The sequence below is a fragment of the Panthera uncia genome, assembly GCF_023721935.1.
Source record: "Panthera uncia isolate 11264 chromosome B3 unlocalized genomic scaffold, Puncia_PCG_1.0 HiC_scaffold_1, whole genome shotgun sequence".
Classification (NCBI taxonomy): Eukaryota; Metazoa; Chordata; class Mammalia; order Carnivora; family Felidae; genus Panthera; species Panthera uncia.
The window spans coordinates 28,873,883-28,897,338 of NW_026057582.1; the positions used below are offsets into that span (position 1 = coordinate 28,873,883).

General features: G+C 40.6%; 1 protein-coding gene across 1 annotated transcript in view; it reads right to left on the reverse strand.

Moving 5' to 3' along the window:
* Nucleotides 1–23,456, reverse strand: part of RGS6 (regulator of G protein signaling 6) — a 588,233-nt gene that overhangs the window by 135,620 nt on the left and 429,157 nt on the right. The window lies entirely within an intron of this gene.

A 23,456-nucleotide genomic window follows, 5' to 3' on the forward strand; every position in this document is an offset into this window, starting at 1 on the left:
AGTGTGTGTGTGTGTGTGTGTGTGTGTGTGTGTGTGTGAGCAGGGGAGGGACAGAGAGAGAGAGAGGGAGAGAGAGAGAATCCCAAGCAGGTTCCATGCTGTCAGCACAGAGCCTGAGGTGGAGTTCGAATTCACAAACCATGAGATTGTGACCTGAGCCAAAACCAAGAGCTGGACACTTATTCTGACTGAGCCACTCAGGCGCCTCAAGATCTTTTAAAATGCTTTCATTTGGCCTTTCTTGCCATGCTCGCTGTGTGGGGGCCACACAGAGCATCCCAAGGCATGTGATGTCTCTGCATTCCTGGGGACAGCTCACACAGTATGCTGTTGGCAGTAGAGGGAAAGATGGCCTCAGAATTTCCCTCAGGGGTGAAGGGGCATTCACAGGAGGCTGGAATCTCAAGTTCAGAGGCAGCACTAGTCCAAGAGAGAAGGACCAGCCTGGCTCCATTTCCCTCCAGAGGATATCAGACAAACTTCATCAAACACCTTCCCTCAAGCTTCTGTCAGTATTTTTCCATCCATCCAGAATTTCTGCCCCTCCCATGGCATTGTACCCTGAGGCGTCTTAAGGGAGTTGCTCAGAATAGCGTTTCATTCCCAGGTTTGAATCAGTCATAACTTTGATAGGAACACACCTCCTGTCTTCATTCAAGTCCTTCACCAAAACTTGAACAGGAGTGGGCCACCGAGGGTCCCGTGCTCTCTCTCCTCTGTGCTATGTCAGCATCACTGCCGATTAACACTCACTGTGTAGAACTGTTTGGCCAGGGGGTAAATGCAACCTTACTCTACACCAGTATTACCCCAGCAGTATTCCCACCCCCAAGTGTGAGAGGTGCCATCAAATATCTTCCAGAAGTTAAGGTACCCGAGACCTTTAACGTTCCTTTTAATTGCAGTAAGTTTATTATCTATTCAATAATTATCAATTCAATAATGTATTATCTTGACCCTTTCTGGAACTGGAACATAATTTTTTCCCAACATTCTCAGATACAATTCACATAGGCCCACAGGCTGAACTGCTTTAAAGTAATTTAGTACTTGGTTTACTGTCTTGACTCTTTGGTGTCAGTCCTGTTTGCTTATTTCTCTCCAGTTAGACCACGGTCTTTGAGAGGAAGGATAAACATGGAGAAGGTGCTGAATTCATCTGCTTACTTACTGTCAAGTACTGTAATAACTCAACTTCTTTAAGTAGTGAGTAGTTCTGTCCCCTCTTTGTCCTTTCTTGCTGAACATCTTGTTTCAGCAAGATGTCTTGGGACGTCTTGTTTGTCCCTCAAGAAACACCACCCCAGACAGGCTGTCCTGGATGGACGGGATCAGTGGGTCCCTTTGCCCTCTGGCTTCCGTTGGGTTCAGCCAATCCGGGGTAGCAGCACTCAAGGGAGGAGGGAGAAGAGAAAGACAGTGGGGTCAGCTCACCCTGCGTGATTCCTTGGGTTGGCTGGGGTCCACCACTGAGAGCCACTGCTTCTGTCTTGTGTCCCCTCCCAGTTATTCTCAGGTTCTGACTTGCCCCTTCTTTTGTTACTTTCTGTACTCTACCCATACCTTTAAAAAGTCTTGTTATTAAACTATCTTCAAATATCATCAGTGAGCCCTCTGTTTCCTCTTGAGGCCTTCACTCATTCTTCTCGGGGCTCTCAATCTTTTTTTTGTCACTGTTGACCTCGGGATGTTTCCCAAGACTCCAACCTTTCTCACTGTTAGCCTGTCTGAATATTATTCTTTCAGCTTTGGATACTTTATGTTTTTCTCCTTAGCCTCCTTGCTTTGTTATGTGCATCCTTTCAATACCTAAGCCCTACAGAAATCTTCCTACATGTTTTTTTTTTAATATATTTAGATCCTTTCCTTTCTCATTAGAATCACTTGAAAATCCCAAACTGCCACAGAACTGCAAGGTTGGAAGGGACCTCTGAGGCCACCTAGTCCAGCCCTCCCCACTGAGCACCCTCTCGCTCGACGACATCTCACAGACATAAACTCATTTGCGAATTTTGCTCTTTATCTCTGGCAACACAATAGTTGTGTGATACCCTCACAAGTGGTGAGATGTGTTGCAACAATGGGTCCTGTGAACCTAGCCAGTTCCCAAAGGTCCTCCCCTCTGCCGTGAAGCCCTTCAGGAGAACAGGCCAGGGCTGGGAACACTTAGAAGAGACAGAGTAGCAATTATTCTTTAGGAATGGATCCAACATGAAGCAGACAAGGAAAATTTAGTTAACCTACCTCTTCTACCCCTACTCCAGGAAACACATTATGGTTTGATCTTATATCAGGGATTCGCATTCATAATGGTATTTCCAAGTAAAGATTAAACATAGGATAGCAAACGCCGATCATAACTATTCTCTAACTTAGCGACACTTAATAAAATGAACAATTACAATATCAAAATAGTGAAAACCAAATAAAAGCCAAAAAGGGAAAGAGACCTAATAACACCAATGCCACACGTGTGTAAAGCCGCAGTCAAGGACATTCTGCAGGGAGGCAGTGGAGAGAGGCTCAGACTATAACTGCTGCCCTCACCCTGGTCCTTGCTCCTCAAAAGCAAACATGGGAGGAAGCATAATGGGGAAACTTTGCTGGTGAATCTGGAAAGGAGAGACCTTTTTCCTTCTTTTAAAATTTTTTTTTAAAGTTTATTTATTTTGAGAGAGAGAGAGAGAGGCAGAGAGAGAAGGAGAGAGAGAACCCCAAGCAGGCTCTGCAAGGCCAGTACAGAACCCGACACAGGGCTTGATCCCACGAACCAAGAGATCATGACCTGAGCCAAAACTGAGAGTTGGAGACTTAACTGACTTGAGCCAGCCAGGCACCTCAGTTTTTCCTTCTTCTAAATGGAGAAGGAGGTGGGGAGAAATGAAGGTAAGAAGATAAGTCGAGGATGGGCTGACTTTCACTGATGGACCCTCCTATTTTTATAAAGCGTGTTTGGCCATCCCTCTCGCCTGCCAGCCCTCTACTTAGATTAGATATATGCACTGAACGAATTCAATTGTAGAAACAACACGGGGCAATTGTGAGGCTTAGTGAACAGAATCAGCACAATGGCAAAATTGTCATTTATTTTTTTCTCTCTGTTAAAATGCAAGAAGTCATGACAGGTGAGACTTTGGTCTCGTCTGTCTGCAGCTTATAGCCACAGGCCCAGCGCCCTGAAAGTACCTTGCACAAAGCTGACCTTCAGTTAACGTGTGTTGAGTGAAAGAATCAGAATGAACTGAAAAAATTAGGAGGTGGGGGAGAGAAAAAAATGGGAAGATGTTTTAATATTTATTTTTCAGAGCAGGGAGTGGATCGATACTATATAAAACTGAACCATATAGTCAATACAAATATGACTACAATCATTTTCATAATCTCTTTTGTGAAGGCATCTTTAAGGAAATAACGTGTTAGGTGGTAAACATTTACATGACGTTTGGAATTCCCAGTGTTACTTCAGTTTCTTACTCCTGTGTGTAAGTAAAATTGACCTAAATATGTATTTTTTAATTAAATTTTTTAAAATTTTATTTATTGTTGAGAGAGACAGAGTGCAAACAGGGGAGGGGCAGAGAGAGAGAGAGAGAGAGAGGGAGATACAGAACCGGAAGCAGGCTCCAGGCTCTCAGCTGTCAGCACAGAGCCCAACACGGGGCGCGAACCCACAAACCGTGAGATCATGGCCTGAGCCAAAGTCAGATGTTTAACTGACTGGGCCACCCAGGTGCCCCTGTATTTTTTAATTTTAAAAAGGTGTTAGAGTGTGATCCCCATTTTACAGTTTGTCTGTCTAGACAGCTTCTCTCTCCGACACATATTCTTTGAAAGAATCTAAACTGATGTCCACCTGATATCCCACATGGTTATTTTTGGATGGTGCAATCTGGAAGATTATTTTACTTTTTTTTTTTTTCTTTGTACTTGTCCATGACTCTTGAATTCTTTGAAATGAGAATGTGTGGTTTTTATAGAAACGATGTTACAATTGTTCTTTAAAATTGTATAAAAATAGCCACCATCTGTCACCATACAACATATTGTCGTGAGCACTGAATAACGTATAGACTTGTCAAATCACTACGTTATTATAGACCTGAAACTAATATAACATGGCAGGTCAATTATACATGAGTTAAAAAAAAATGGCAGATATTTACATCATAAATGTGAACATCATAAATATTCCCTACCACTAGACATTTTGTAATAACATTAAAAATGTGATTGATACTGAAGATAGTTTTAAATACAGAAGATAATAACAGTAGATATTGGTACATCATGTGATTTGCCACAGACTGAAAGTGTCTGATCATTTGATTTTGTTTCTATTAAAAAATAATTAGTGATAATTATGAGGGCAGACTGTAGGGTGGATGTTGCTCAGCTCATTTACAAAAGTTGTTTTAATCCAATTTGCCATTTCCTTCTCTCTATTGGTTTTCTTTTTAAAGCGGACTGTTACAGAGGCTCCTGGCTCTATTCTAGGCTGAGCATGTGACCATATGCCAGTGAAGATGGTTTCATTTTTAGGAGACCTATTATTGGCTATTAAGGCTCTCCTGAAATTGCTAGAATCATTCCGAAATGCATCCCGTGGAACAACATATTCCTAGACTCACCTACTTTCTGTTTCTCATGCTGTGGACAAGGTAAGCTAAGGCAGACCTTTGGGAAGCACATGTTTGTCCACACGCTTCAGGAGTTTGAGTGAATGAGTTACCCATCTCGTTGTCTTCTCTAAATAACATTTTCAGAAACACATTCTCAGAGAATGCAATTTCAATTTAGGTTTCTTAGTCTCATCGGGGGATACCGTAGGATACCCAGTGGAAAGTGCCTGAGTTGAAGAGTGAGGACACCGGGGTCCCATCCTAGGGCGCAGTCAACTTCTCCGTGGCTGAGCTTCACTACCTAGAAACAGGAGAGTTAGGCTAGATCCCTGGTTCTCAACCCTGGCTCCACACCAGCATCACCTTGGGGCCTCTACAAACTAGTGATGCCCTGTCCTCACCCCCAGCTGTGGGGGACTTGGATCTGGCCAGACTGTAAAGCTTTGCAGGTGATTCCATGGCACAGCCAATCTGAAGGACCGCTGAGCTACTTGATGTCACAAATAAGACAGAATGTCTCATTATAGGCACAGGCCTGGTTCCCCAACACTGGCAAAAGTGGGGGGGGCCAAACTGTATCAGACCCTCTTGTGCATGGCTCCGAGATCCACCGGTAGGAGGAGACAGAAAAACATCCTATGTAAGCAGACATACCAGAGATGTAATGACATCAGACTCTTCGTTCCACTGACATGCCATGCAGGGGTCAGCACTGTCTTTGGAAGCCTGCCACCCTTTACCTGACTTGGCCATTAAGAGAGCCTCCTTTCCCTCCACTTGTCCTACTTGTGACGGTGGAGGTTTGCATCACTGCCAAAGGGACTTGTAATGTTATTAGCCGCTGCTTCCCTCCCTTCGCCTGTTGGCAGCTCATCCGGGAATTCCAAACCTGCCCCCAGTGCAACTTCCTGCACAGTGGAGAGGTTATGTCTCTGAAAGTGCACACTGACCAGGGAGACCTGGGTGGGAGCAGCCAGAGAGGAATGTGGAAGGCTTTGCACACCCATTGCCTACACCGTGTCCAGGCTGCCTGGGTAGCTTTGTAAAGCGTCAACTTGGCTAGGCTGAACCCCCTTCCCCAGGTTCCCTTTCCCCACTGTTTCCGGTGAGGGTGGGCCACCAGGGACATTCCTTGTGGGAATGGAGAGAGGAAGTGAGCACAACTCACGCCATGTCCCTTATCGGAGGGCTCCCCTCCTTGGGGCAGGGCAGCAGCCAGACCTGCGACTGTCCCACCTCCCCCTGGATTTTCCTTCAGCTTCTCTGACTCCTGGGTGCGTGTTGGTCTCTGTGATGAGGGAGCCAGCACGTGCTGCAGGACTACATCCTCAAGGGAGGCGGTGAGAATTGACATGGGTCTCAGTCAATCCTCACGGGTTCCCACGTGGGTGTGGTTCCTGACTTGTGCTCCCTCTCCTTACTTTACATCATCTTCCATTGCTGGCTGCCTGTCCTCCGGACTCTGAGCTTCCACATCGGAGGATCAGAGGTTAGGACGACAGCCTTACAGAGGCTGCACAACCAACGACTACAATTGCATAACGTCCAGCCCCTGTAACAAATACATACATTCATACCTATACCTGTAATGACATTCCTTACACCAACCTGTCTGTCCTACTTCAGCTCAAGGTCAGCCTACTCAAATTCTGTGCTGGTCTCTTTCATCACTGTGCACCTCTCTTTTGAGTGTCCCCACTCATGCCTGTTCATTCTTGCCTAACATTTGTGTCCTCCATCAGATTCTAAGCTCCAGGGGGGCAGAGAGGGCTGTCGGTTTTCGCTTTCCATTGTATTTTCCCTGTACCCGGTACCTTGCTTGGCACACAACTAACCTTTCTTCTTGGCACAAGAAATATGGGTGGGATAAATGAATAAATAAAAGATGCTAGACAGATGAAGGAGAGGAAGGAGGAGGAGCAAGGAATCACTGAGGGGATAAAGTGTGAGGTTCAGCCAAGGCTTGGAGCCCAGCCAGGCTCGGAGGTCCGTCGAGGCCAATCACTGTGCGGGGGGAGCCGATCCCGACAGCACGCAGTTAGGTGCCGCGTTTCTCTCCAACAAGAGATTAGGAATTGCTTACTCGTATAAGATGAATGCTTGTGAACTAGACAGATTTCCCTTTTTCACGGCCAATTTTTGCTAATGATTTTTCAAAGTCATGACAGCTGATACTCTTAACTATTGAAGCAATCACAATACAGTGTTCAACTTTTTTTTTTTTTTTGAAGTTTGAATTTCTTGAAAGTAAAAGTGGAATTTGGAAATGTATCATTCCCTTCAGAATAAATTAGTGAGTGTCTGTGGAAGAAAAAAAAACAATTAACACATTCATGGATTGTGGGTAAGTTTTTACCGTTCTTTCCAACAGCAATTTATGTAAGGAAAGCTTTCTGCCCTGATTTGAGTGGATTTATCCCTGTGTTTGCATTTGCCAATGTGTTTGAATTTCACAATTTCTGCTTCCAGCCTAGCACAACACCCCCTTTAACTCTGGACACAACCCTGGAGCATGAAGGTTCTAGAAGATTAGTGCTTATCTGTGGCCCCAAAAGGAAGGAGCCAGCAACCTGGGAGGGTCATGGCTCTAGATCTCAGGCCTGGAAAAAGAGCCAGGAAAGCTGGTTTTAGTTTTTGATCCCACCACTAATGAGCCATGAGACCTTGGAGAGCTCACTTAACCCACATCTCTGACTCTGTACTCCCTTGCCTGCCTGTGAAATGAGCCAGTTGGAGCAGAGGATCACAGAGGACCGTCAAACTCTGGTATCTTCTGATTCTAAGGTTTACCCTTTCTGGCAGAAATCATGGTAAATGGCTCTTGTTAGACAGATACAATGACTTTCGGGAAGATTGGCGTAAGAGCTAAATTTAGGAAATTACCACTTAATACCAGCTCTGCTCGGTTTTCCCCTTAAAACAATTGACCTCTGAACATTTCCCACATAAACACTTTAAATCGAAGCATAACTTTTTTTTTTGTATGAAAAGTATCCCATGATTTCATTCCATATGAAAATTATGGTTTATAATTAAAATGTTTGATAGTAGTCCCAATGTTTTCCTTTTTTTCCCCTATTAAACCTTCTCATCAGGTCCATACTTAGGAATTTTCCAGGCCCCACCAGAGCTGATGTGAAAGCCTTCACTTTCAACTAAAACTATGGCTCCTCACACTCTTCTGTTTTATTTGGCATTCATCTATTTTAAGGACCCATTTGTTTTTTTGAAGTGGTTTTTTTTTTTTTTTTTTTGCAGTTTTCCTACACTTTGCTGTTCCTACCATCTGTTGTTGAGTCTTTTAACTACACAAGACTGTTTACTCAGCATGCCCTCTCCTTGGACCTTCACTTTAAATTCTATGACTTTTATTGTTAATTTGAGGATGTGCCATGGGATCAGAAACATCTACTGAACTTAATTCGATAGACTCATTGGGTAAATGTGATTCCAAGACGTTGATTCCCATGGGATACACTTTGACGTTGTTAATTTACACAAAGTATGCAAACTTGAATATAAGCTATCCCAACAGTTGTATCGTGGGATATTTTTTTTTTTTCTCTGAGTCTTCAAAAACAGCTTGTGTCTAAATGACTAAAAAAACAAACTAACCGGCCATAATTTTTGGTGGATCCGGGGAAGTAAACAATTATACCACTAAGGACGTTCTTGCGCGTGACAGTTTCCAAATATTTCCTAGACCGCGCGTCGGACCTTGGGGATCTGGTGGTGAGACACGGGTGACACCGTCTTACTCTTGGAAGCTGGCGAAGCCTTTCTAAAGTTCCTCTGGTGTTGTCGGGTCATATTTCAATAAATTAACTTAGGTGATTTTCTCCCACCACACCCGCCACCCAGTGTGTGCCCTGCCTTTTGCCCCAGGAAGCAGCCAGGGAGATCTCCCTGTCTTGGGAGGAAATGACCAAACACAGCAGGAGTCGGTCCTGCGCGTCTGGGTCTAGAAAGCCCACTTAAGCTTTCAGGGCCTCCCCGGGAAAAGCAGTCTTTGGGATAGAATGGTGACAAAGGAGGGAAGGAAAGGAAGCCAAAGGGCCAGGCACCCCTGAAGGGGCCTGGGTACTCGGCCACACAGTTGATAGAACAAAGATCTGGGCATCTGGGATACAGGGGATCTGCAGCCTTGCACCTCCCAAGGGAAACACGGGGAGTCTGCAAGGCCCCACAGCCCTGCCTCCCAGCCCCACAATTGGTATTTGATATTCCCAGCATGGTGAAGGAGGACAAATAACGTGTCTAGCAGATGGGCCTGAAGTGCCCAGCAGCGTTTCCCATAGCTAAGAGGGGGTAAACTGAGTATTTTTACGTGCTTCTGAAAAAAAGCACTGGGGAAGCATGTGAAAAACAGGGAGAACCCAACAACACGACTACTGACACGAATACTAGGAAACAGATGGAACGGAGCTCTCACGGTAGGACAGACGCAGTTTTAAATATTTTTACGTAGTAACGCATTTAATCCCCCCAGCACCTCTGTGGAGTAGGAACTACTTGGCGCACGTCCACAGTTGGCTCCGTGAACGGTAGGCCCGTTCTCTTTACATCCACGATGCCCCAAGGACTTAAACCAGCCGCCTTCCTCCGAGTTCGTTGGAGATCACAAATGGGGCCTGGTATTTGCTGTTCACATAGACAATGGCTTCAAGAGGCCAGGACATGCTGGGATTCAAAAACGATGCCACAGATGAAGGGTCACTCTACAGTTTAGGGTTTTAAAGTAGGCCAACTGTGAGACAAAAATGAAGTTCCTTTTCTCATTACACATCTTAGGGCAGGGGCAGCAGGTGGAGGAAACAGGGCCACACAACGAGATGCTCCATGAGAGGCAGAGCCACATCAGGGCAGCCCCAATCTGAGCTGCTTCTCTGATTTATATTGCTCTGGCCCTTTGCTCACTGATTTCGCTCATGTACAAATGCTTCCCGACCCTCTGAGAAAATCCCCCAAATATTGCTTACTACAGAAGCGGGTTGGCATCCGATAGGATTCTGCAAGCATTTTCAGGTGGGAGGAAGCGGGACAAAAAGATGAAGGATGCCATAAGGGCAGGGACTAGGAACAGTCAGGAGAGCCCTGCTGCTGGAGACGCCAGTCCTCTCCCTTTGGTCCACAGGGACCACTCTCCGAGGAGGAGGAAAAGCACTTATCCAACAGCACAAAGTTTCTCAGCTTTGCTAAGCCCTCTGGCAAGAGTGAGTTCTCTTTCGGAACATTCCAGAGGAGCTGCTCAGTGGCAAATTGAAAGGTCAGCTTGGGAGAGCTTTTCTCTACCTTTATTTATTCCGGACTGAAAATAGATTTTGGCCATGTCTACAAATTAAAGTGCAGTTCAGGATATATGCCACCGTCTCCACTCGTCCCACTGAAATTCTTGAAAACTTTTTTTTATAGTTTGTTCGTTTGTTTGTTTAGAGTCAATGAGCTGGAGAGGGGCAGAGAAAGAGGGGACAGGGGACCTGAAGGGGCGTCTCTGCCGACAGCAGAGAGCCTGCCTGATGCAGGGCTGGAACTCACAAACCATGAGATCCTGACCATGAGCCAAAGTCAGATGCTTAACTGACTAAGCCCCGCAGGTGCCCCCCCACTGAAATTCTTTGTTCAGCATTACATTGAAGATCAAAGCCAGTCGTAAAAATGAGAGAGAGGAGGTGAAGCCATGCCCAAGGCTGGCTGGGTGAGAATCTCAGCCCCACTGCTAAACAACCCCTGGGGGGGATGGGGGCCGGCAGGGTCAGTCAGCTGCACCTTCCTCAGAAGAGCCCCACGTAGCAAAGCTTCACTTCATTGTTTGGACCATTAAATAAGAAAACATATATTAAGTCTGGTGAACCAGGAGCAAACAGACTCCCAATAACACAGCTCCTTACTATGTGATTTAAGGAATACATCCCAATTGCCTGAACCTTCTGTCTCAAGAATTCTTTTGCAATCAACCCTGAGGAGACTGGCTTCTGAAACCATCCCCCACGTGTGCACATTGTCTGCAAACACTGTTGGACAGCGGCAGCCTTGAACTTTTCTTCCTCATGTCATCTCTGAAAGAGGACTGAGAACTTAGGAACCCCCATACGTATTTTAACATAACATCTAAACATTTAAAGGGATCTTGGGGGCACCTGGGTGGTTCAGTCCGTTGAGCGTCTGACTTCAGCTCAGGTCATGATCTCATAGCTCGTGGGTTCGAGCCCCCTGTAGGGCTCTGTGCTGACAGTTCAAAGCCTGGAGCCTGCTTCGGATTCTGTGTCTCCCTCTCTCTCTGCCCCTCTCCTGCTCATGCTCTGTCTCCCTCTCTCTCAAAAATAAATATACATTAAAACAATTTTTTTAAAGGATCTTGAATGGCTGTGAGGATGTACTTTCAGGTGCAGTGTATATGACACCCAAGCTTTAAATATATTTTTGACAGAACCTCAGACTCGAATCATGCATCTTAGGAAAAAGGACTGTCGTAGAACCAAAATGGCCAGCAGGGCTCCTTCTCCCGCAGACCAAGTTTGGGGAAATATGTTGAAGCTGAAGATTCCTTTAAAAACATCCAAACCATGTCCCCTCCAGTTAGAAGACTCCTCTTCCACCTGCCCTTAGCTCTAGATTTCCCAATGACACTCTGGGGAACTGAAAGGAAAAGATAATTCCAGGGTGCATCTATGCATCTGACAGTTGGGGCAGGTCATTTTTAACACCCTCTCCTTACTGACAATAACAAATAAGTGAATTTTGATAAAACAAATATCCACCAAAAAAAAAAATAACCCCACAATTTAGGTAGTTACTAAATCATACCACTAAGTAACAATGTCATTTTCTTGTTCAATTTCAAACACAAAATTTAAATTCAAGTATAAACTGCAAAGGGTCACACAGAACGACAGAATCGAAACAGCTTAAGTCCGTCTCATTGTGCTATCAGTGTTTACTTTAATCTATTGAAACTATTTTTTTAAATTTTTTTTAACCTTTTATTTATTTTTGGGACAGAGAGAGCATGAACAGGGGAGGGGCAGAGAGAGAGGGAGACACAGAATCGGAAGCAGGCTCCAGGCTCTGAGCCATCAGCCCAGAGCCTGACGCGGGGCTCGAACTCACGGACCGCGAGATCGCGACCTGAGCTGAAGTCGGACGCTTAACCGACTGAGCCACCCAGGCGCCCCTATTAAAACTATTTAAATAGTGCCATAGAAGTTTCAGACGTGAACTGTGGCTCATTCCAAACTGTTCTGCACTTACTCTTAAAATGAGTGCACGCTCTGCTAATTGTGTTGGGAGTTCTGAATAACTATTGGTTTTCTGATTAACTTCCACCTAGAATAGGAGGTTATTAAGGATAGGTAATTAAAATATACTAATTTAAAGCTTACATATACAACATTATATCTCAATAGTAACTATAGCAATTAAGAACTCTTAAGCCAACTCAATAATTTTAGGGAGAGGAGTATTTTAACACCAACTTTATTTAGACATGTGTGGTGGTAACATAATGACTTGCATTCCCTTTTATTATTTTAAAATTCTCTACAGACAATGTCTCCCCCATTCCTCATCCTTAATGTCTGCATTTGAAGTGGAGACTCCCGCAGCCCTGCCCTGGGTTCTCCACTAGAGGATAGATGACCGTCCTCAGGAAAGAATAAACTAGAAAGAACTAGGAGAGAGAACTCTGTACTAAAGATGAAGTTCTCTGCTTTTTCCCTTCACAGTTTTGATTATATCTGGACATGTGATCCATCAAGGGAGGGTGTCAGCTCCATGCAGGAAATGTCGCCTGGTTGAGACTGTTAATCAGCAGAATAGGTGATAATTGAATAATAACCAGGGAGCAGTCAGATGGATCATGTTGCAGGTTTGTTTACAGAAACTTGACAGTGTGGGTTAAACACACAACACCCAAAGTAAGACAGCCTGTCTGAAAATACACAAGCTTGAATGTTTTTCCGTGGTCTCCTGTCTGCTAAAAGCCCGAAGTTAGATTTATGAGGCTGGGTATAATCCAAAAGCACAGCAGGGTCAAGTTCATCTTCCAAAAGTAAATGCATTTGTTTATCTCCATCTTGTGATATGTTTTATTTTATATTTCTTTAAAATCTCAACCTCAATCTCTCTCTCTCTCTCTTTCTCACCCATCCACACACATCCACATCCACTAGTGCATGTATGCACGATTTTTACATGGTTGTGCATATATATACACACACACACATATATATATATATATATATATATATATATATATACATATATAGTTGTATATACATATATATGTATACATATATACAGTTGTAAACTCCTGAACAATACATCACCAATATATACATAAAAGGACTGACAATTAATGGATAAATGAATAAAGATGTGGTTTATATACACAATGGGATATTATTTGGCCATAGAAAAGAAGGAAATCTTGTCATTTGCAACAACATGGATGGACCTACAGGGCACTATACTAAGTGATGTAAGTGATGGAAACGGAGAAAGACACATATCATATGATCTCTCTTACATGTGGATTCTGAAAAGCAAGCAAGCAAACAAAAAAGCTGAATTCACAGATACAGACAAAATCTTGGCAGTTGCCAGAGGTGGTGGGTAAGGGGTTTGCAAAATGCGTAAAGAAGGTCAAAAGGTACAAACTTCCAGTTATAAGTAAATAAGTCAGGGGATGTCACGTACAGCATGGTGACTGTAGTTCACAATACTGCATTCTATATTTGAAAAGTTGCTGAGAGAGTAGATCTTAAAAGCCCTCATCACAAGAAAGAAAGTATAACTCTATGTGGTGATGGACGTTAACTAGACTCACTGTGGTGATCATTTCACAATATGTACAAATATCATATCATTATGTTGTACACCTGAAACTAATATCATGTCACGTGTCAATTATATCTCAAAAATATATACACACATGCACATAGAAAGTATAAAGTATAGACATACTTAGAGTATAGATTTCACCATTTAACTCTAAACGATGCTAATGTTAAATACATGGTGGTAATCGATCACCAATGGACCCATTACCCAATAAAAGAAAGACAGTGATACCAGTCCCTTTGTGACCCCCTGTGTCTCCATCCCTAGTATTTTACCCCCTCTATAAGAGGTAGTCCCTCTCTTCCAGTTTCTATTTTCTTACCCCACAAAAACTATGATTTTTTCCCCTTTTTCAGTGTTTCTAGATTAAGTTTCTATTATTTTGTTTACGATTTTCTCCCTCTGTGTTCATGAAAGAAATTGGGCTATAATTTCCCTTTGTCATACTGGCACTGTCTGGTTTTGATATCAAATTTGAATTAATCCTATATAATGAAGTGAGAAATTATCTTTTTTCTATTGTTTCAAAGAGTTTGTGTAAGATTGAATTTTTGTGTTTCTTGAATGTCTGCAGAACCTATAAGTAAGAACCTGGAACTAGTAGTATTTGTAAGGATTTAAAAATTGTTTTTGCTGTTTATTTATTTTTGAGAGAGAGAGAGAGAGAGAGATTGAGAGCAGGGGAGGGGTAGAGAGAGAGGGAGACACAGAATCCGAAGCAGGTTCCAGGCTCTGAGCTGTCAGCACAGAGCCCGACACAGAGCTCCAACTCACAGACTGTGAGATCATGACCTGAGCCGAAGTTGGACACTTAACTGACTGAGCCACTCAGGCGCTCCTCCCTATGGGGATATTTTAAAACATTCATTAAAAGTTCTGGAAATATTCATAAAAATTTTTTGAGTCATTTTTGGTAATTTATCATTTTCTAAAAATTTGCTTATTTTACAGAAATTCTCAGTTTGGGGCATAAAGCTGTTTAATATACACTCTGAACATCTTTTAATCTCTTCTACATCTGTGTTACATGTCCTTTTCATTCTGATATTTATTTGTTCTGATACACATCTTTCTGTTTCTCTCAAATTAATCTTACCTAAGGTTTGTCAACGTGGCCAATTGTTTCAAAGACAATTTGGGTCTTATTGATCTATTTTTCTGTTCTGTCAATTTATTGTCTTTACTTTGTCTACTTACTGGTTTATTCTGTTGTTTTTCTACTTCTCAAATTAGAAGCATAGTTTATTTGTTCTCAGCAATTAATTTCCCTCTAAGTACCACTGTATCCAGATTCTACAAGTTTTGAAATGAAGTCTTAAATTTTTGTTTAGTTTTAAGTATTTACTAATTTCTATCATAATTTTTCTCTGATCTGAGGTATTGAGAAGTATGCTTTAAATTTCCAATCTTATTTGTTCCTTCTCCTCCTTCTTCTTCTTCTTCTTCTTCTCCTTCTCCTTCTTCCTCTTCCTCTTCTATTATTGTTATTATTATTATTATTATTATTATTATTACTATTACCACAAGGTTAATTGTATTGCTGTAGGATAGACCATAATATGGTCTATACAACACCAAATCTTTAAAATTTGTTGAGACTTGTTTCATGGTTTCTAGAAATTTTAATACACATTGTGGTAGGTAGAGAATGGCCTCCAAAGATATCCACATACTTTTCCTGAAAACTGTGAATATATTACCTTATGTGATAAAAGTGATTTGGCATATGTAATTAAGGATCTTGAGATGGGAGAGATTATCCTGGATTATCTGGGTGGGCCCAACATAGTTATAAGGGTTCTTTGTAGAGGAGGGAGACACTGAGGCAGAAGACTCTGTGTTGAAGCCATACAGCCCAAGAAAGGCTCAGCTAGGTAGGTGTTGCTGGACTTAAAGATGGAGGGTGTCATGAGGCAAGGAATGTGGGCAGCCTCTAGAAGCTGGAAAAGACAAGAAACATATTCTCCCCTAGAGCTTCTAGAAGGAACACAGTCCTACCAATACCTTAATTTTAGCCCTATTAAGATCCATTTCAGACTTCTGACACTTGGAACTGCAAGATAATAAATTTGTATTGATTAGCCACTCTTTGTGGTAATCTGTTACAGCAGCAATGGGAAACTAACACACACATATAAATGTTAAAGTCTACGCAGGGCTATCCAACTGACATTTCCTCAATTATGGGAATGTTCTATTTCTGTCCTGGCCAGTGTGGTAGCCACTACCCACAGGTGGCTATTGAGTACTTGGAATGAAACTAGTACAACTAAGGAACTGAATTTTTATATTTTGTTTAATTTTGATTTTAAAAGCCTTATGTGGCTAATGGCTACCATCGTGGACAGTACCAGTCTAGAACTATTAAGTATCTTTATCCTGTTTCCAAGCAATACGGGACCTTTATACTGTTAACTGATCGAGTCCCTCTCAATTATTTTCCAGTTTTTAGGAATCCTTTTTTTTATTCATCCCTCACACTGGAGATTATGGGTTTTGCTTTATGTAGCCCATGTTTGTTTCAAATTAACCCGTACTTAAATCATGTTCCTTACTTAACCATTCTCAGACTTCCCCTGGGATAATTTTCCTTCTTCCTGAAATATGTTCTATAGAAATTCCTTTGGCAAATGTATGTTAATAATACAGTTCCTTCAGTTTTTATGAGATAGTTCTACTCTTGTTGAAAAATAATTTCATGCATGCAGAACTTTAAGGTGGTTGTTACTTTCTCTAAATATTTTGAAGATTTCCCTTCATTGCCAGCTACTTCCCATTTTGACACATGGGAAGTCACTGCACAAGAGGTCCTCTTTTAGATGAGCAATCTGTCTTTTCTCTCTAGTTGTTTTCTTTTTTGTTTTGTTTTCTTTTCTAGTTGTTTTTCTTTTGTTTTCTAGTTTTTTTCTTTTTTCTTAGTTTCTTTTCTTTTCTGGTGTGTGTTCCTGCAATTTGATGTCAGTGTAGCTAGATACAGATTTACTTTCGTTTATCTTGCTTGGAATTTGAATTTTGGAATTTGAGGGTTGACTCTTTTAATCAACTTTGGAAAACGATCAGTGAGTATACCTTTAAATCAAAAAGGAAATAATAAAGAAAATGGGGATGAGTTACCCTTCCTATTTTCTCTCATTTCCTTCTCAAAATTTGTTAGAATTTCTCACTTTTTTCTATGAGTCTTTAACTTCTCTTTCATATTGTTTATATTTTTGCTTTCCCATACTGCATTCTGAGCACTTTCATCCACTCTACCTTCTAGCTTGCTATTTTTCTTTTTAGCTATGCCAAATCTGCTGTTTAACATTTCAATTTTCTAACTTCAACCATTATATTTTTTGTCTCTAGAGATTCTATTTGACTCTTTATCAAAGCTTCTAGTGTTTTTTTGAGAGTACATGATCTTCGGTCCTCCAAAATACTTCCAATACCATCTCATGTCTTTAAAAATATTAGGTTAACTAATATTTAACTTATAGGTGTCATATGTAAGAGATGAATCACTAGGTTCTACTCCTGAGGTCAAGACTACACCATATATTTAAAAATATAATTTAAAAAAAAAAAAAAAATAAATATATATATATATATATATATATATATATATATATATATATATATTAGGTTAGGGCGCCTGGGTGGCTTAGTTAAGCATCTGACTTTGGCTCAGGTCAAGATCTCACTGTTCGTGGGTTTGAGCCCTGCATTGGACTCTGCTGATAGTGTGGAGCCTGCTTCGGATCCTCTGTCCCATTCTCTCTCTGCCCCTCCCCAGCTCGTGCTGTCTCTCTCTCTCCCTCAAAAATAATTAAATAACTGTTAAAAAAAAATATATTAGGTTAAACATATGAGATTGCAGATATTTGACCAGTTTTGAGCTACAAAAATGGCAATTTCTTATGTTCTGACCTAATAATTATTCTATGTTCATATACGATAATTCCAGCACCCACAATCTTTATTCTATGTTTGTGCTTTCTCTGACCTTCACTCGTTGGTTTGTTTTCTTACATTTCTAGTGGCTGTTTTTTTTTTCTGGGAATTTTTGACATCCATATTTAAAGTGTGTTCCTCCATAGAGGAGGTGTGTTTGCTGGGTAGCTGGAGGCAGTACTGAAATGGAGAAATTTTATATTTTTTGCTTGGTGCCTGTTGGTCCCTGGGAGTTTGGTGACACACAACAGCAAGAGGAGACTTAGAATCTGGAATTATGAATTAGCTGGGGAGGTACTTTTTGCCCTTTCTTTTACTCTAATAATAACCCAGGCTAAAATGATTATTCCCATCATCTCCTTTTCTGAGGCTCATTTTTTTTTTCTGGTTCACCCAATGATGGCACTGCCCCTCAGGAATCTATGAAGATACCGTCTCCCTACTCAATTTTGCTTCTTGACACCCACATGCATGGCTCTTAAAATCCAGGCTCTGGACTATGCAGGATTAACAGATGTCCTCTAAAAAAAGGCTGATCTAATACTCATTAACTTTTCTGGATTCTCACTTTCTCTGGATTTCTCATCTTTAGAGCTGATGGCCTCTAAAGATTTCCTTTTCGTTCTCACCAGTTCTGTGTTCTGCACCGAACAGTACTCTTTTGACATCGAGTTGGCTATATGGTCAGAGACAGAAGTCCCAGCTTCCTTTTGTCATTCAGTATTATATACAGTTTATTGAACAATATGAATGAAATGAGGTACAAACGTGAAATGATTTTGCTTTTCCTGATCACCGTCCTGAAACATGAAAAGTCAGATCTCCGCTGCCCTTGTTTAATGACTTCTTGGGCAGAGCCTTTAGCTTTCTGACTCCTTGCGATCAGTTCTATTTAAAATTTAAATCCCAATTCACTCTTTTTTCTTTCTTTTCTACCAGCCTTGTCCAGAGGGTCTTGTAGTGGAACAGGGTAAGTTCTGCTCCTCTATTTCTCCTCTCTCCATCTCTTTTTCAATTTCCATGGAGATCCTTCCTTGAGCCTCCAAGGGCCACAGGGATCCTGGGGGTCAGAGGTCAGAGTTCCCTATTTTTCTCTTCAGGTATCATACCACGCTGTGGGCCCTGATTGCCCGCTGCGGTGATGGGTTGCCCCATCCAGCCTCTTTGGTTCAAGAAGCAGACATTCTTGGTTCACACACAGCCACAAACTCAGAGAGGAACCTGCCAAGCTTCCCATGAACTCTTCCATATTTTCTTCTTGGTGGCAGAAGCAGGAGAGAACCATGGGTTCAACAGCTCAGCAAGAATCTAGTTAGGGAGAGAACTAAATATGTCCTTTCTTGTGGCACCCCCTAATCATCACCAGTGATTTTCTTGGAGCCCTCCTTACTTGGTTTAAAGGGAGGAAATACTTGGATTTAGGAACTGTTGTTTAGGAAAATCTATAAATAGTGACTCTTGAGAGTGCCTTCTTAGGACTTTCCAACCCACCCTCCATTCCAGCAGTTTGCTCATATGTATCAGGATAAAAGTGGGAGTGTTTTAGACAATAGTGATAGTCAACGATATTAGCTATGATGAGCTCAATAAACGTTGCTGCCATCGTTAATTCTGAGGAAAATAATGCTCCAGGGACATATTACCTGAAGGTAGAACACTGAAGGTAGAACTCTGCAGAAGATCCTAGTCAATGATAGTGTTCTTGGGTCTAGAAAATGATGGCTTAGAACCATTAACTAGGTAAAGTATTAGTATCTGATTTTATATAAAAATAACTTCAAATTTCCTCTGAGTGCAAGTGAGGCAAGAGTTAGGCTTTCTTTGCACAAAACATATTAAGGTGAATATGTTGAAGGGGGGAAAAATAGCCTTCAGAAATGACATAATGACAACTTCTAAATTTGGTTCTAAATTTTTAAATATGTAACACATGCCATAACGGTTTTAATATGCCAGTAACAATGTTTTGTGTTTCCGTAAATTAAAGCTTTACCGGGTACCATTGTTCTCAGGAGAATAGAATGACAAAATCAACTACACAAGTTGCTAAGCTACAAACAAACGGTCTCTATGTTCACCATCTTTACATAGACTTCCTACCAGCAACACATCTAGCCATCACAGGGTTTGCCTTTCTGTCTTTGGATTCAGTGAAATCAACAGTCATTGTTGCTAGCCCAACACCCTTTGTTACAGGAGACGGTGTCCACAATGGTTTCCCGATTCTTTCTTTAGAAAAGAAACCAGTGACCCTGGATCAGTTACAATAAATGCGGACTCATTCTCTTCTTACATTTTATCTCACTCTGAGACAGACTTTTTAATAGAAGTGTTTAAAAAATTTTCTTTAGAGAACACATTAGAAGGTTGTGTGGTATAGTTTCGCTTTTAATAAATGAGCTATCTTTTTCTGCTTTCATTCCACTTAGCATTTCTTCTCAAAGGAAAAAAAATCAAACAAGAAAAATTTGAAAAAGATGAATTAATGTGACATTTAGAGTAAGATTTTAATGGCACAAAAGCCAAGAATACCAGTTATGCTTTTTGCTTTCACAATTATAACTTGACAGGATTTCAGGATGTTGTTACTAAAATGAACTTCATCAGAAGAAAGTTAAAATGCATACATTTAAAGGAAATGTGTTAGTAGAGTTATATTTGTTAAGGCAAACACAGCTTAGTCAATATTTAATTAAGCATTGTCCTTTTCAGAGTTGGCCAGGCCCCTGAGAGGCTACACCCTTATTTCAATCAGTATTGGCTATGCTACAAATGTTTTTTGAAATCCTCTTTGGAAATAAACTCAGGAACAAGTTTATAAGGACAACAAGAAACCCAGCTTCATTTATTCAGAGTCAGATCTTATTTAAACCAAAATTGCATTGGCAATTAGCATTCCCCAGACCTTATTCATCAAACTGACTTGAAATTGCTTTTTATAATAAAGAACAAAAGAGAAACTATTTCTTATTGTGAAACATTACACACCCAAAACAGTTTAAATTGAAAGAAAACACTCATGTCACCATTAACTGAGGTTTAAAAATTTTTTGTAACATTCCCAAGATGTATGGTCTCAATTGTAACGCACTCCCTGTCCCTTAGTAGTAAATGGTAGTTACTTCCATGCTTTTCTTATTATTTTTACCACCTCTTCTATATTCCTCAATACTATTGTTCCATAGTTTGTTTCTCGAATTTTATATAAATGAAACTGTACTGCATATATCTTTTTGCATCTGCTATTTTTTTTCTCAATGTCTTGTTTATGAGCTACACCCAAGTCAAGGAAGTGTAGGCCAAGGATAGCCTCTATGTATATTTGTCAATAGAGTTGCATAGGAATACAGCCAGCCCTACTCATTTGCATATTCTCTATGGCTTCTTTTGCATTACAATGGCAGAGTCCTAATAATTGCAACGAAGACTGCTAAGCCTAAAGTATTTGCCACCTGGCAGTTTACAAGGAAATATTTGCCAACTCCTGACAGATAAGACTGCTTGATTCAAATTGGCTAATATTTTGTTTTAACAGTTTGCATTTGTTTTCATGAGAGACATTGGACTATAGTTTTCTTGTAATGTCTTGGTCTGTTTTTGGTACCGGAATAATCTTGGCTTCAGAAAATGAGCTGGGAAGGGCTCTCACCTTCTCAATGTAGAACTGGTATTTCTTCCTTTAAATCTTTGATTCAATTTCCCTAGGAAGTCAATTGGCCTATTTTTGTCTGTGGGGACATTTTCAACTTTTAATTCAATTCTTTTAAACAGGAAATGTTCTATTCAACTTTAAGATTCTTCGTATGTCAGATTTGGTAATTTGTGTGTCAAGGAATTTTTACTTTTTATCTAAGCTGTTACATTTGTTGGAATAAGGATAATTTTGCTATGTACAGGATTTTAGATGAACAATTATTTGCCTTCAGTTTATGGTCTTTCAGTTTTCACTGTTCCTCCAGAAAAACCAGCTGTTGGTCTAATTGTTGCTTTTTTACAGTTAGATCTGATTTTTTTTTCTCTTGCTGTCCTTACAGTTTGTATCTTTGTCTTTGGTTTTCTGTAGTTTTCCTATAATTTATCTAGCTGTAATTTTTTTTTTGTAGGATTGTTGGCTTCCTGACTTTGTGGGCTAGTGGTTTTTATTATTAATTTTGGAAAGATTTTCAGTCAACTCTACAAATATTGTTTCTGCCTCATTCCCTCTCTTTTCTACATAGAAGACTCCATTAAACGAAACACGTTTCACTTTCTCATATATTCTATACCTTTCTCCCTTTCTTCTCAAATCTTTTTCCTCTTCATTCTTTTTTTCTAAACGACCATCTAGTCCAGTGATTTTCTTTTCAGCCACATTTAATAGGCTATTAAACCCATACACTCCCTTCTTAATCCTGGTTATTAAGTTTATCCAGTTCTAGAATTTCCATTAAAAAATGTTCTATAAGTTTTTTTGTTTTTTATGGTCTGCAGTTCTTTGCTGAAATTTTCTTCTTTGCTCTCCATCTTCTTGAACACAGTCATGACAATTCTTTTAGTGTCAGATAATTTCAGTCTGGAGCTCCTTTGAGTTTGTTTCCATCATCTGTTGTTTCTATGAGCTCTCATTCATGTTACCATGTCTCCTTATGTTTGGAAAGTCATTGGTAGAAATAATTGGAGGACTAGAATAAAATTCTCTGCTTCTTCCAGTGCCGAATGGCACTAACAACCTGGGATCACTTTGCACCAACGTCAAGAAGTTAGATTTTTGTGGTCTGTGTCAGTTACTGGGAGCTGGTCCTCACTCTGTGTGGAGATTGAGTATTTTTACTTCACGTTTAGCCTTTCAGAGTCTTGATCCAAAGAGTGGAGAATTTACCAGAATCCCCATCTTCAGTGGTCTTTCAGCTCCAATTTTAGTTATCCTCCTCCCATTATATTATCAAAAGCACTTCTCAGCTTTCCAGTTGCCTCTTTGGATTGTCAAGTTTCCCCATGGTGTAAATAGTCCCCCAAGCCAGGATGATATCTATGGATTTTCATATTATCATGAATCTTGGCTCAGTAATTCTTCATTCTCTTGTTAACTCTCCAATAACATCAAGTTTATTTTTTCCCCTGGATTTTAGAGCTGCTCTCAGCTAGACAGTTGGTCTGAGTAGACTAGTTCCCTATTCTCCAAAGCAGAAAACTGAACATCTATTTTGACAATATATATGTATGTGTGTGCATATGGATATGGATACAGATTTGTGGCTTTGCTTCTGTTGAGGATATTTAAGCAGATTCTAGAAGCTCTATAACCTCTTATCAGAGAGAAATTCTGGAAATAATGAAAGCAATGGCAGGATTCTTAAAATAAATATGCTACTTCTCAAGGTGACTATTTGAAGGGAATAATACGTACACATGTATAAATTCTGGCATACTAATTAAAAAATAAATGATATTTATATACTAATAATGGATTGAATAGAATTCATCACAAGTACAGGAATAATAGCAATATTCAGGATATATAAAATGTATCTACATTGAGACAAGAACAAATAAAACTTGTATTATAGCATTATGAAGTAATTTAAGCTAACTACTCATTGAGTAATTATACAATATAGGTACATGTCAGTGCAATTTCTTTTCAGGATGAATATTATAATTTATATTTTCCATTAAACTTTGAAAAAATATTTATAGACTTTTGCCTTTTTTTCAATTAAGAACATCACAATCTTCTTTTTAAAAAATTTTTTTTTACTGTTTTTATTTATTTTTGAGAGACAGAGAGAGACAGAGTGTGAGCAGAGGATGGGCAGAGAGAGAGAGAAAGACACAGAATCTGAAGAGGCTCCAGGCTCTGAGCTGTCAGCACAGAGCCTGACGCGGGGCTTGAACTCACAAGCCATGAGATCATGACCTGAGCCGAAGTCGGATGCTTAACCGACAGAGCCACCCAGGCGCCCCTAGAACATCACAATCTTCTAAGACATCGCTTACTCTGCCATTTTTTTCATGCTACAATGTGTTTAGTGCAATCTGGGCCCTGTATTAGTTCTTCATGGCTGCTGTAATAAACCACCGCAAACTGCG